A 14,233-nucleotide genomic window follows, 5' to 3' on the forward strand; every position below is an offset into this window, starting at 1 on the left:
GTGATACTAGCCAGAGCAGTGATACTAGCATGAGCAGTGATACTAGCAAGAGCAGTGATAATAGCCAGAGCAGCGACAGTGATACTAGCATGAGCAGCGACAGTGATACTAGCATGAGCAGCGACAGTGATACTAGCATGAGCAGCGACAGTGATACTGGCCAGAGCAGCGGCAGTGATACTAGCCAGAGCAGCGGCAGTGATACTAGCCAGAGCAGCGGCAGTGATACTAGCCAGAGCAGTGATACTAGCCAGAGCAGTGATACTAGCCAGAGCAGTGATACTAGCCAGAGCAGTGACAGTGATACTAGCCAGAGCAGTGACAGTGATACTAGCAAGAGCAGTAACACTAGCAAGAGCAGTGATACTAGCAAGAGCCGTGATACTAGCCAGAGCAGTGACAGTGATACTAGCCAGAGCAATGATACTAGCCAGAGCAGTGACAGTGATACTAGCCAGAGCAGTGATACTAGCCAGAGCAGTGATACTAGCCAGAGCAGTGATACTAGCCAGAGCAGTGATACTAGCCAGAGCTGTGACAGTAATACTAGCAAGAGCAGTGACAGTGATACTAGCATGAGCAGTGATACTAGCCAGAGCAGGGACAGTGATACTAGCAAGAGCAGTGACAGTGATACTAGCATGAGCAGTGACAGTGATACTAGCATGAGCAGTGATACTAGCAAGAGCAGTGATAATAGCCATAGCAGCGACAGTGATACTAGCATGAGCAGCGACAGTGATACTAGCATGAGCAGCGACAGTGATACTAGCATGAGCAGAGACAGTGATACTTACCAGAGCAGCGGCAGTGATACTAGCCAGAGCAGCGGCAGTGATACTAGCCAGAGCAGCGGCAGTGATACTAGCCAGAGCAGCGGCAGTGATACTAGCCAGAGCAGCGGCGGTGATACTAGCCAGAGCAGTGATACTAGCCAGGGCAGTGACAGTGAAACTAGCCAGAGCAGTGATACTAGCCAGAGCAGTGAAACTAGCCAGAGCAGTGATACTGGCCAGAGCAGTGACAGTGATACTAGCAAGAGCAGTGACAGTGATACTAGCAAGAGCAGTGACACTAGCATGAGCAGTGAAACTAGCCAGAGCAGTGATACTAGCCAGAGCAGTGACAGTGACACTAGCAAGAGCAGTGACAGTGATACTAGCATGAGCAGTGATACTAGCAAGAGCAGTGATACTAGCAAGAGCAGTGATACTAGCCAGAGCAGTGATACTAGCCAGAGCAGTAACAGTGAAACTAGCCAGAGCAGTGACATTGATACTAGCCAGAGCAGTGATACTAGCCAGAGCAGTGATACTAGCCAGAGCAGTGACAGTGATACTAGCAAGAGCAGTGACAGTGATACTAGCATGAGCAGTGACAGTGATACTATCATGAGCAGTGACAGTGATACTATCATGAGCAGTGATACTAGCAAGAGCAGTGATAATAGCCAGAGCAGCGACAGTGATACTAGCATGAGCAGCGACAGTGATACTAGCATGAGCAGCGACAGTGATACTAGCATGAGCAGCGACAGTGATACTAGCATGAGCAGCGACAGTTTTACTAGCCAGAGCAGCGGCAGTGATACTAGCCAGAGCAGCAGCAGTGATACTAGCCAGAGCAGTGATACTAGCCAGGGCAGTGACAGTGATACTAGCCAGAGCAGTGATACTAGCCAGAACAGTAGCAGTGATACTAGCCAGAGCAGTGATACTAGCCAGAGCAGTGATACTAGCCAGAGCAGTGATACTAGCCAGAGCAGTGACAGTGATACTAGCAAGAGCAGTGACACTAGCAAGAGCAGTGATACTAGCAAGAGCAGTGATACTAGCCAGAGCAGTGACAGTGATACTAACCAGAGCAGTGATACTAGCCAGAGCAGTGATACTAGCCAGAGCAGTGACACTAGCCAGAGCAGTGACACTAGCCAGAGCAGTGACAGTGATACTAGCATGAGCAGTGATACTAGCCAAAGCAGTGATACTAGCCAGAGCAGTGACAGTGATACTAGCAAGAGCAGTGATACTAGCAAGAGCAGTGATACTAGCAAGAGCAGTGATACTAGCAAGAGCAGTGACACCAGCCAGAGCAGTGATACCAGCCAGAGCAGTGAGTGATACTAGCAAGAGCAGTGATACTAGCCAGAGCAGTGATACTAGCAGAACAGTAGCAGTGATACTAGCCAGAGCAGTGATACTAGCCAGGGCAGTGACAGTGATACTAGCCAGAGCAGTGATACTAGCCAGAACAGTAGCAGTGATACTAGCCAGAGCAGTGATACTAGCAAGAGCAGTGATACTAGCAAGAGCAGTGATACTAGCAAGAGCAGTGACACCAGCCAGAGCAGTGATACCAGCCAGAGCAGTGACAGTGATACTAGCCAGAGCAGTGATACTAGCCAGAGCAGTGACAGTGATACTAGCCAGAGCAGTGATACTAGCCAGAGCAGTGATAGTGTAACTAGCCAGAGCAGTGATACTAGCCAGAGCAGTGATACTAGCCAGAGCAGTGACAGTGATACTAGCCAGAGCAGTGATACTAGCCAGAGCAGTGACAGTGATACTAGCCAGAGCAGTGATACTAGCCAGAGCAGTGACAGTTATTCTAGCCAAAGCAGTGACAGTGATTCTAGCCAGAGCAGTGATACTAGCAAGAGCAGTGACAGTGATACTAGCCAGAGCAGTGATACTAGCCAAAGCAGTGACAGTGATACTAGCCAAAGCAGTGACAGTGATACTAGCCAGAGCAGTGACAGTGATACTAGCAAGAGCAGTGATACTAGTAAGAGCAGTGATACTAGCCAGAGCAGTGACAGTGATACTAGCCAGAGCAGTGATACTAGCCAGAGCAGTGATACTAGCCAGAGCAGTGACACTAGCAAGAGCAGTGACAGTGATACTAGCATGAGCAGTGAAACTAGCCAGAGCAGTGATACTAGCCAGAGCAGTGACAGTGACACTAGCAAGAGCAGTGACAGTGATACTAGCATGAGCAGTGATACTAGCAAGAGCAGTGATACTAGCAAGAGCAGTGATACTAGCCAGAGCAGTGATACTAGCCAGAGCAGTAACAGTGAAACTAGCCAGAGCAGTGACATTGATACTAGCCAGAGCAGTGATACTAGCCAGAGCAGTGATACTAGCCAGAGGAGTGACAGTAATACTACCAAGAGCAGTGACAGTGACACTAGCATGAGCAGTGATACTAGCCAGAGCAGTGATACTAGCCAGAGCAGTGATACTAGCCAGAGCAGTGACAGTGATACTAGCAAGAGCAGTGACACTAGCAAGAGCAGTGATACTAGCAAGAGCAGTGATACTAGCCAGAGCAGTGACAGTGATACTAACCAGAGCAGTGATACTAGCCAGAGCAGTGATACTAGCCAGAGCAGTGACACTAGCCAGAGCAGTGACACTAGCCAGAGCAGTGACAGTGATACTAGCATGAGCAGTGATACTAGCCAAAGCAGTGATACTAGCCAGAGCAGTGACAGTGATACTAGCAAGAGCATTGATACTAGCAAGAGCAGTGATACTAGCAAGATCAGTGATACTAGCAAGAGCAGTGAGTGATACTAGCAAGAGCAGTGATACTAGCCAGAGCAGTGATACTAGCAGAACAGTGATACTAGCCAGAGCAGTGACAGTGATACTAGCCAGAGCAGTGATACTAGCCAGAGCAGTGACAGTGATACTAGCCAGAGCAGTGATACTAGCCAGAGCAGTGATAGTGTAACAAGCCAGAGCAGTGATACTAGCCAGAGCAGTGATACTAGCCAAAGCAGTGACAGTGATACTACCCAGAGCATTGATACTAGCCAGAGCAGTGACAGTGATACTAGCCAGAGCAGTGATACTAGCCAGAGCAGTGACAGTTATACTAGCCAAAGCAGTGACAGTGATACTAGCCAGAGCAGTGATACTAGCAAGAGCAGTGACAGTGATACTAGCCAGAGCAGTGATACTAGCCAAAGCAGTGACAGTGATACTAGCCAAAGCAGTGACAGTGATACTAGCCAGAGCAGTGACAGTGATACTAGCAAGAGCAGTGATACTAGTAAGAGCAGTGATACTAGCCAGAGCAGTGACAGTGATACTAGCCAGAGCAGTGATACTAGCCAGAGCAGTGATACTAGCCAGAGCAGTGACACTTGCAAGAGCAGTGACAGTGATACTAGCATGAGCAGTGAAACTAGTCAGAGCAGTGATACTAGCCAGAGCAGTGACAGTGACACTAGCAAGAGCATTGACAGTGATACTAGCATGAGCAGTGGTACTAGCAAGAGCAGTGATACTAGCAAGAGCAGTGATACTAGCAAGAGCAGTGATACTAGCCAGAGCAGTAACAGTGAAACTAGCCAGAGCAGTGACATTGATACTAGCCAGAGCAGTGATACTAGCCAGAGCAGTGATACTAGCCAGAGCAGTGATACTAGCCAGAGGAGTGACAGTAATACTACCAAGAGCAGTGACAGTGACACTAGCATGAGCAGTGATACTAGCCAGAGCAGTGATACTAGCCAGAGCAGTGACAGTGATACTAGCAAGAGTAGTGACAGTGATACTAGCATGAGCAGTGACAGTGATACTATCATGAGCAGTGACAGTGATACTATCATGAGCAGTGATACTAGCAAGAGCAGTGATAATAGCCAGAGCAGCGACAGTGATACTAGCATGAGCAGCGACAGTGATACTAGCATGAGCAGCGACAGTGATACTAGCATGAGCAGCGACAGTGATACTAGCATGAGCAGCGACCGTTTTACTAGCCAGAGCAGCGGCAGTGATACTAGCCAGAGCAGCAGCAGTGATACTAGCCAGAGCAGTGATACTAGCCAGGGCAGTGACAGTGATACTAGCCAGAGCAGTGATACTAGCCAGAACAGTAGCAGTGATACTAGCCAGAGCAGTGATACTAGCCAGAGCAGTGATACTAGCCAGAGCAGTGATACTAGCCAGAGCAGTGACAGTGATACTAGCAAGAGCAGTGACACTAGCAAGAGCAGTGATACTAGCCAGAGCAGTGATACTAGCCAGAGCAGTGACAGTGATACTAGCAAGAGCAGTGACACTAGCAAGAGCAGTGATACTAGCAAGAGCAGTGATACTAGCCAGAGCAGTGATACTAGCCAGAGCAGTGACACTAGCCAGAGCAGTGACACTAGCCAGAGCAGTGACAGTGATACTAGCATGAGCAGTGATACTAGCCAAAGCAGTGATACTAGCCAGAGCAGTGACAGTGATACTAGCAAGAGCAGTGATACTAGCAAGAGCAGTGATACTAGCAAGAGCAGTGATACTAGCAAGAGCAGTGACACCAGCCAGAGCAGTGATAGCAGCCAGAGCAGTGAGTGATACTAGCAAGAGCAGTGATACTAGCCAGAGCAGTGATACTAGCCAGAACAGTGATACTAGCCAGAGCAGTGACAGTGATACTAGCCAGAGCAGTGATACTAGCCAGAGCAGTGACAGTGATACTAGCCAGAGCAGTGATACTAGCCAGAGCAGTGATAGTGTAACTAGCCAGAGCAGTGATACTAGCCAGAGCAGTGATACTAGCCAGAGCAGTGACACTAGCAAGAGCAGTGACACTAGCCTGAGCAGTGACAGTGATACTAGCCAGAGCAGTGATACTAGCCAGAGCAGTGACAGTGATACTAGCCAGAGCAGTGATACTAGCCAGAGCAGTTACAGTGATACTAGCCAGTGCAGTGATACTAGCCAGAGCCGTGGCACTAGCCAGAGCAGTGACAGTGATACTAGCCAGCGCAGTGACAGTGATACTAGCCAGAGCAGTGATACTAGCCAAAGCAGTGACAGTGATACTAGCCAAAGCAGTGACAGTGATACTAGCCAGAGCAGTGACAGTGATACTAGCAAGAGCAGTGATACTAGCCAAAGCAGTGACAGTGATACTAGCCAAAGCAGTGACAGTGATACTAGCAAGAGCAGTGATACTAGCAAGAGCAGTGATACTAGCAAGAGCAGTGATACTAGCCAGAGCAGTGATACTAGCAAGAGCAGTGACAGTGATACTAGCCAGAGCAGTGACAGTGATACTAGCCAGAGCAGTGATACTAGCCAGAGCAGTGATCCTAGCCAGAGCAGTGACAGTAATACTAGCAAGAGCAGTGACAGTGATACTAGCATGAGCAGTGATACTAGCCAGAGCAGTGATACTAGCCAGAGCAGTGACAGTGATACTAGCAAGAGCAGTGATAGTTATACTAGCATGAGCAGTGACAGTAATACTAGCATGAGCAGTGATACTAGCAAGAGCAGTGATAATAGCCAGAGCAGCGACAGTGATACTAGCATGAGCAGCGACAGTGATACTAGCATTAGCAGCGACAGTGATACTAGCATGAGCAGCGACAGTGATACTAGCATGAGCAACGACATGAGCAACGACAGTGATACTAGCCAGAGCAGCGGCAGTGATACTAGCCAGAGCAGCGGCAGTGATACTAGCCAGAGCAACGGCAGTGATACTAGCCAGCGCAGTGATACTAGCCAGGGCAGTGACAGTGATACTAGCCAGAGCAGTGATACTAGCCAGAAGAGTAGCAGTGATACTAGCCAGAGCAGTGATACTAGCCAGAGCAGTGATACTAGCCAGAGCAGTGATACTAGCCAGAGCAGTGATACTAGCCAGAGCAGTGACAGTGATACTAGCAAGAGCAGTGACACTAGCAAGAGCAGTGATACTAGCAAGAGCAGTGATACTAGCCAGAGCAGTGACAGTGATACTAGCCAGAGCAGTGATACTAGCCAGAGCAGTGACACTAGCCAGAGCAGTGACAGTGATACTAGCATGAGCAGTGATACTAGCCAGAGCAGTGATACTAGCCAGAGCAGTGACAGTGATACTAGCAAGAGCAGTGACAGTGATACTAGAAAGAGCAGTGATACTAGCAAGAGCAGTGATACTAGCAAGAGCAGTGACACCAGCCAGAGCAGTGATACCATCCAGAGCAGTGAGTGATACTAGCAAGAGCAGTGATACTAGCCAGAGCAGTGATACTAGCCAGAGCAGTGATACTAGCCAGAGCAGTGATACTAGCAAGAGCAGTGATACTAGCCAGAGCAGTGATACTTGCCAGAGCAGTGACAGTGATACTAGCATGAGCAGTGACAGTGATACTATCAAAAGCAGTGATACTAGCCAGAGCAGTGACAGTGATACTAGCAAGAGCAGTGACACTAGCCAGAGTAGTGATACTAGCCAGAGTAGTGATACTAGCCAGAGCAGTGATACTAGCCAGAGCAGTGGCAGTGATACTAGCCAGAGCAGTGGCAGTGATACTAGCCAGAGCAGTGATACTAGCCAGAGCAGTGGCAGTGATACTAGCCAGAGCAGTGACAGTGATACTAGCAATAGCAGTGATACTAGCCAGAGCAGTGATACTAGCCAGAGCAGTGACAGTGATACCATGCAGAGCAGTGGCAGTGAGAGTGATACTATCAAAAGCAGTGATACTAGCCAGAGCAGTGACAGTGATACTATCAAAAGCAGTGATACTAGCCAGAGCAGTGACAGTAATACTATCAAAAGCAGTGACACTGGGCAGAGCAGTGATACTAGGCAGAGCAGTGACAGTGACACTAGCCAGAGCGATCTAACCAAAGAAACGGTAATGGAGTCCAGGTGAGTCCAATGATGCGCTGCTGAGCATGATGGTGGGCACAACGATGGTGACAGGTGTGCGTAATGAAGGCAGTCTTGCACCATTGAGTGCAAAAGAGGGAGAGCTGGAGCAGGCGTGACAGGGTCAGTACCTTCTTTCTGTGTCAGACTGAAGCGTTGAAGAGTAGTTAGTGATCACTTTGCACATAGATCCAACGTCTGTGCCAAGCACAGACAGGTTCTAAATATAAAGATTTCCCCTGAAATAACCTTGTGTACTTATCTGGTATATCAACCAGCAAAAATACAGGTGAACTTTCTGCATAGGGATTTCACCTATTCAATAAACAGCAATTACTTTTGTATGTTTTTACTTCGTCTATTTTCTATGAATTCGTATTAATTGTATTTAAAAAATACTTTGTTAATTTCAATTACTTTCCAACCCATATCAGTTGTATAAATACAACCAACTGTTATTGGTTCACGGACCTCGCCTACAAATCATGACAAATAGCTTTGTATTTTTTGACTTTGTGTCACGAACAGCGTCAGGGTGGAAATGACCGGACCAAGGTGCAGCGGTGTGAGCGTACATTTTCTTTTAATGTTATAAATGTCACCAACAAAACAAGAAACAACAGTGAAACTGACTAGGGCTATACAAACAACTACCCACAACTAAGGTGGAAAAACAGGCTGCCTAAGTATGATTCCCAATCAGAGACAACGATAGACAGCTGTCCCTGATTGAGAACCATACCCGGCCAAAACATAGAAACAGAAAACATAGAAATAAACTAGAATGCCCACCCTAGTCACACTCTGGCCTAACCAAAATAGAGAATAAAAGCCTCTCTTTGGCCAGGGTGTGACACTTTGTCTATTTTCTATTCATTTTAATTGACTTTATGTTAAAAAAAAAATACTTCAGGTGCATCTATGTCAACAGACACAACAGACATTCAAAAGGCCTTGTGAACTTTCATTAATACTTGATTTGAAAATATTTCAAAAATACTTCCTTAAATTAGTTCTATTGGGGGTCCAAGATAGAGGTCTATAAGTTTTTTTGCAGGACGCCAACGATATGGCTTCCCACGAGTGCTAAATATGGAAAATCATCACAATGCAGTGATCATTCACTTTTGATTACATCAACTTTGAGTTGAAGTTTGATAGCGAACTACTCAAAAACAACTCTCCTTTGTGCAGTATGCCCGTCTATTGAATATGAAAAACCATAAATAGAAAGGCCAGATTATTTATTTATTTAACAGGGACAATGCCCATCAATCAACATTTCTGTCAATGTGACAGATTTTGCCAGGTGGATAGTTTTTATCCGCCAGATAAGAGAGAGACATTTAGCACCACAAATAATTTACATTAAAAAAGTCCATAAATGGGATTTAAAATAATAATTGTGAAAAAGAAAATACACTAAATATAAACAACCAAATAGTACAAACAGCAACAAATGTGTTCACATTATATTCGCAATATGTAATAATTAAGTATATATAGCATGCCTTATGATGCTTAAAGAACAACAGTTGTTAGTTATTCATTACTTTATTGTTGATAATAATTTGTTGGTAAAAGATACCATTCCCATGTATTTTGACATTCCAGAGACATTTGCGATTAACCTATCGACAACATATATATAGTATAACTGAAAATAAATACAGCATAAATGTTGTCATATTTACATACAATGTTTATTTATTGGAAAAAAACATGTAAATTTCATGTTGGTGTAAATGTTATCCTTAATCTACATGGTGATGGTCATAGATCCCTTCCACTGCCACCAATTCATCAATCTTCTTGACCAGCTCAACAACTTGATCTCTGCTCCAGCTTTTATTGTTGAAAACATGGTATCTGCCAGAACAGCGACGTATGATTTCTTTAAGATCTGGATGACCATCACGTACAAAGTCTTGTATTGTTTTTTTCCCAAGTCCATCACCATAAGTAAAGAGCACAATCATGTGCTTGTAGACCTGTGGAAAGAGTTCCTCCAAGATCTCCACAGATCTCTGATCAATGTCTTTCCATGTCCCCAACCTCATCACCATCAGGAAGGCATGAGGACCAGGGGATGCGACTTCAAGACTCTTCAGTATCTCTCTTTGGATATACAGTCTTTTCCTACTACCATCTGTGTCTAACACTCCTGGTGTGTCCACCACATTTAACCATCTGTTTTCTCTAACCTTTTCTTCCCTACATTTATCAGTCACTGAGGTAGACAGTGGTAATGATGTAAACACTTCTTTGCCCAGAATGTTGTTTCCACTTGAACTTTAACCAGATCCAGTTTTTCCAATCAACACAATTCTCAGGTCATGACCTGCAAACATTATACATTGTTAATGATCAAAACCAGTAAAGAAATGTACAGGATCTGAACTGCAAAGTTACAATCAATCAATTCTCACCTGCAGGCACTTCAGGCTCAGGTTTTTCAGGCTCTGGCTTTGAGGAAAATAAACCCATTGTCTTGATGAAGTTAAATGAATGAAGAGAAACTGCTTTTTCCAATGTTATATCCCCCAAGTTGTCTTAGAACCGCCCACTCAACCTGCCTTATCTCTGTACAATACAGTATATAAGGAAGTTGTAGAACTCTTTCAGATTTTTACAGACCATGTGCTGAAGGCCAACCCATGTACTTTTTTTCGGCCAAGTCTATGATTGTTCGAAAAGTGGAAGTCTATTGAAAAAAGTATTGAAACTTTCCTCACATTGAACTTGTCAATGAACAGATAACTAATGAATCGACCAATGGGAAAAGTCAGAGTACCTGTAGTTAGATATTATTCAGTGTGAGATGTATAACTGTAATGAATACCCAGTGTGAATAAGGTTCCATCCTTTTCTCTTTTCAGGCGTTTTGTATCTGTGACAAGCAGTTTCTGGCGAAACAAGAAGAGGAACATGTCACACAGTAAGTGTAACTTTTTAAATGATTAAACCTACCATTATAATGTCAATTTATTTACACATTCATGTAGTTTTATTTAACAGTTATAGGGGTAATGCCTTATTTAGCTGTTTGTAGAATATTTCCTCGACATTAGACATTTCTCCTTGCGAGTTCTCACATAATTGTTTGCTATTCTAATTGTTTAATCAGGTGAAAATGATCCTGGTCAAGAGAAACATGAAAGCAACATGTTGAACATCATGTTGCTGGGACATGCAGGCACTGGAAAGAGTGCGAGTGGAAACACAATCATTGGAACAAACTGTTTTGGATCATATGTAAGCTCTGTAGCTGTTACAACAAAGTGTCAGGTAGGACAGGGGAAGTTATTTGGGACAGAAGTTAGGGTCATTGATACCCCTGACTTCTTCCATGAATGTGTTAAAAAATCCGATGAAGATTGTAAAAAGCTCTGTGGGGTTGAGTCTAGTGTGTACTTATTGGTCCTTCGGATTGACCGATTCACAGAGGGTGAGAGAGGGATACTAGAACAATTGGAAGAAGCCTTGGGTGAAATCAGAGAGAAAACGATTGTCCTCTTCACTTTTGGAGAGCAACTGACAAATATCACCTTGGATGACTATATCAGAAAAGCAGAACCTCATCTGAATGATATTCTAATACACTGCGGGAACAGGTATCATCTGTTCAAAAACACAGAACCAGACCGTCAGCAAGTAGTGAGTCTGATGGAGAAGATACGCAAACTCCTGGGCCAGGATAACATGTTCCCAGATTTGAGAAAGCCCTCTCTATGCAGTCCGTTAAGGTTAGGGTTAGGGTTAGGGTTAGGGTTAGGGTTAGTGATTGTGAGAGGAATTGTGGGAGTAATCATTTCTTAATTTTAATATGACATGAAAACTTTCAGCTAAATGAGTAACTGCATTCATTCTAGAGTCCCGTTTCACTGTTTATAGCTTATAGCTGCTGACAGCAGTGGCAGTTAGCCCAGAGGTTAAGAGCGTTGGGCCAGTAACTGAAAGGTTACTGGTTTGATTCCCTGAGTTGACTAGGTGAAACATCTGTCAATGTACCCTTGAGCAAGACACTTAACCATACTTGCTCTCGATAAGCGTGTCTGTTTAAATGTGGCAGGTATTGAGAATGAAGTATGCTTGGTGTATTTTCTTTAAACCATATTGTTTACATTTTGTGACTTGTTTTATTGTTGTTTAAAAAAGATCAATTATTTTAGGTATAAGACACCACCATTCTTCTGTTATGATAATTAATGTTTAATTTCTGTCATCACTAAACCAATGTTTATGGTGGAAACAAGAAGACTCACTAATTACTTACATTTATTCCCTGCTGTTTAATCACAAAATATCGAACTCAATTTGTTTCAGAAGGAAATTAAATGTTAATAATATAAATGTAAAATGTGATGTATTAAAGTAACCCTGAGGAAGCACTGTCCACAAATCTCTTCTATGTGAATCAAGCATGTACATCAGGAGATAAAATATTTTATAACAATATTTAGCATCTGAGTCTCTTTTGAGTCTTATTTACTGTTATTCAGTTGTTTTTTAATAGGCTTTTTAAAACAATGCCCTGCAAATTTATGACATAACAATGAGACTGTATTACAGCAGCATATGAAGCGAAGAGGCATTATTTTCACCACAGAGAATTACAGCATTCAATATAGCAATTGGCTGACACTCTATACTACTGCTCGGTTTGGGTTCTGATTAGCTCTTCCACTGACCCTTGAACAAGGGGTCAGTCCCCCCAATAGACCTCTCTCCACCTGTGGATGGAATGTCAGACTGAAGCATTGAGGAGTTTTGATTGTGATAATCTTGCGCATAGATCCAATGTCTCTCCCAAGTCATCTGTTAAACACAGCCCAAACAGGTTCTCCACCTTCGCACCCCGTCTGTTTATGATAGAAATACAGATTTCCTAAAATAAAATATTCTAAATATAACAAAAAGATTTACATGAAATAACAGGTTCTGAATATACAAATAATCTACATGAAGTAACAGGTTCTGTGACTTTGTGACCTGACCTCATGTGCTTATCAGGGATATCAACCAGTAGACTTATAGGTGAATGATCTGTATTAAACAAGACACTCCTTTTCTTTCTGTCTTTCAGAAATCCTCAACTTTAAATAATCTGTTAGCATCCAGAGACTTTGCCAACTCCTTCATCCATCTCTACTGTTTAACCTTCTTTAACCTTCTTTAACCTGCTCTGCTTGGCTAACTGAGAATCATTCATGGCCTATTTTCTTATAAGGACCATTTGTTATAGAGCCTCTAACCTGATTACTTCTTCCCTCACTTCAAGCACAGCGTCATGCCAGACAGTCTTATTGCCACTATGCCCTCTACAGGTGAACTAGACACACTGCTACTGACTCACACAGACACACACATGCACTAAAATAGATGAACATTTTTAAATAACTCACTCTAAAAGGATTTATCTTCACCATTCCAGAACTCAATAGCAGTCCTGACCCTAAATAAAGACTTATATTGAATTAATTTACACTTTATTTTTCAGACCATGAATAGGGAACGTCTACACACTGGATAAGATGACTTATCACAATATGACTCAAAGTGAAAGTGACTTTGAATAAAACACAGAACCACTCTGGCCATTGCTCTTAATATTCCTGTGACTCTTGAGAACTAGTCTAATCTTAAATTGTTTCCTAATACATCACTTATTATTATGGTCCCCGTTGTAGGAAATTATGTGCCATCCATGTACCCGTATATTTACAGACGTGTACTGTGGCTTATATTAAACAGTGTAAACTGGGTGGCTCGAGCCCTGAATGCAGATTGGCTGACAGCCATGGTATATCAGACCGTATACCACAAGTATGACAAAACATTTATTTGTACTCTTCTAATTACGTTGGTAACCAGTTTATAATAGCAATAAGGCACCTCAGGGTTTGTTGTATATGGCCAAAAAAACATGACTAAGGGCTGTATCCAGGCTGTATACTCCGTGTTGCATCGTCCCTAAGAAAATCTCTTAGCCGTGGTATATTGGTCATATACCACACCCCCTCGTGCCTTATTGCTTAAGTAAGCTATTGTATTATCTATGCTCCATGTGGTATGAGTCAATAACCACTAATGGGAACAGCTTGATTTGTTTCAGTTGTTTGAGTAACTATTTTGACTCTCCATTACCTTCTGCATCAGTGAGGACCTTCCCTCCATCATGTAGGTCTGGGGTACTCAACCTCTCACCCACAGTGTGTGTGTGTGTGTGTGTGTGTGTGTGTGTGTGTGTGTGTGTGTGTGTGTGTGTGTGTGTGTGTGTGTGTGTGTGTGTGTGTGTGTGTGTGTGTGTGTGTGTGTGTGTGTGTGTGTGTGTGTGTGTGTGTGTGTGTGTGTGTGTGTGTGTGTGTGTGTGTGTGTGGCCTGCCGCTGCATTTAAACTGAAAGTCGATGAAGCTGAAATTGAATTACAGAGCTACTCAATCCAATTTTATTTTCAAAAGCAAGATTAATTGCATCTTGTGTTGTAGTTTTGGGAGGAGCACTTCTCCCTTTTTCACAATCAAAAAATTCCCTAATGTTTTCTGTATTCCGACCACTGTATCACAACTGAGACAATTTT

The 14,233-nt window shown here is 43.6% G+C and overlaps 1 long non-coding RNA gene and 1 pseudogene across 1 annotated transcript; one reads left to right on the top strand and one right to left on the bottom strand.

Annotated features, from left to right (window-relative positions):
* Positions 1-8,228: 8,228 nt before the first annotated feature.
* On the bottom strand, positions 8,229-10,140 carry LOC139533272 (GTPase IMAP family member 7-like; annotated as a pseudogene).
* Positions 10,141-10,294: 154 nt separating this feature from the next.
* Positions 10,295-12,118, top strand: LOC139533403 (uncharacterized). Its single transcript, XR_011666733.1, has 3 exons — positions 10,295-10,369; positions 10,533-10,591; positions 10,781-12,118. It is a non-coding gene; the product is annotated as an uncharacterized lncRNA (long non-coding RNA).
* Positions 12,119-14,233: the final 2,115 nt, after the last annotated feature.

Source organism: Salvelinus alpinus, chromosome 11 (assembly GCF_045679555.1).
Source record: "Salvelinus alpinus chromosome 11, SLU_Salpinus.1, whole genome shotgun sequence".
Taxonomy (NCBI): Eukaryota; Metazoa; Chordata; class Actinopteri; order Salmoniformes; family Salmonidae; genus Salvelinus; species Salvelinus alpinus.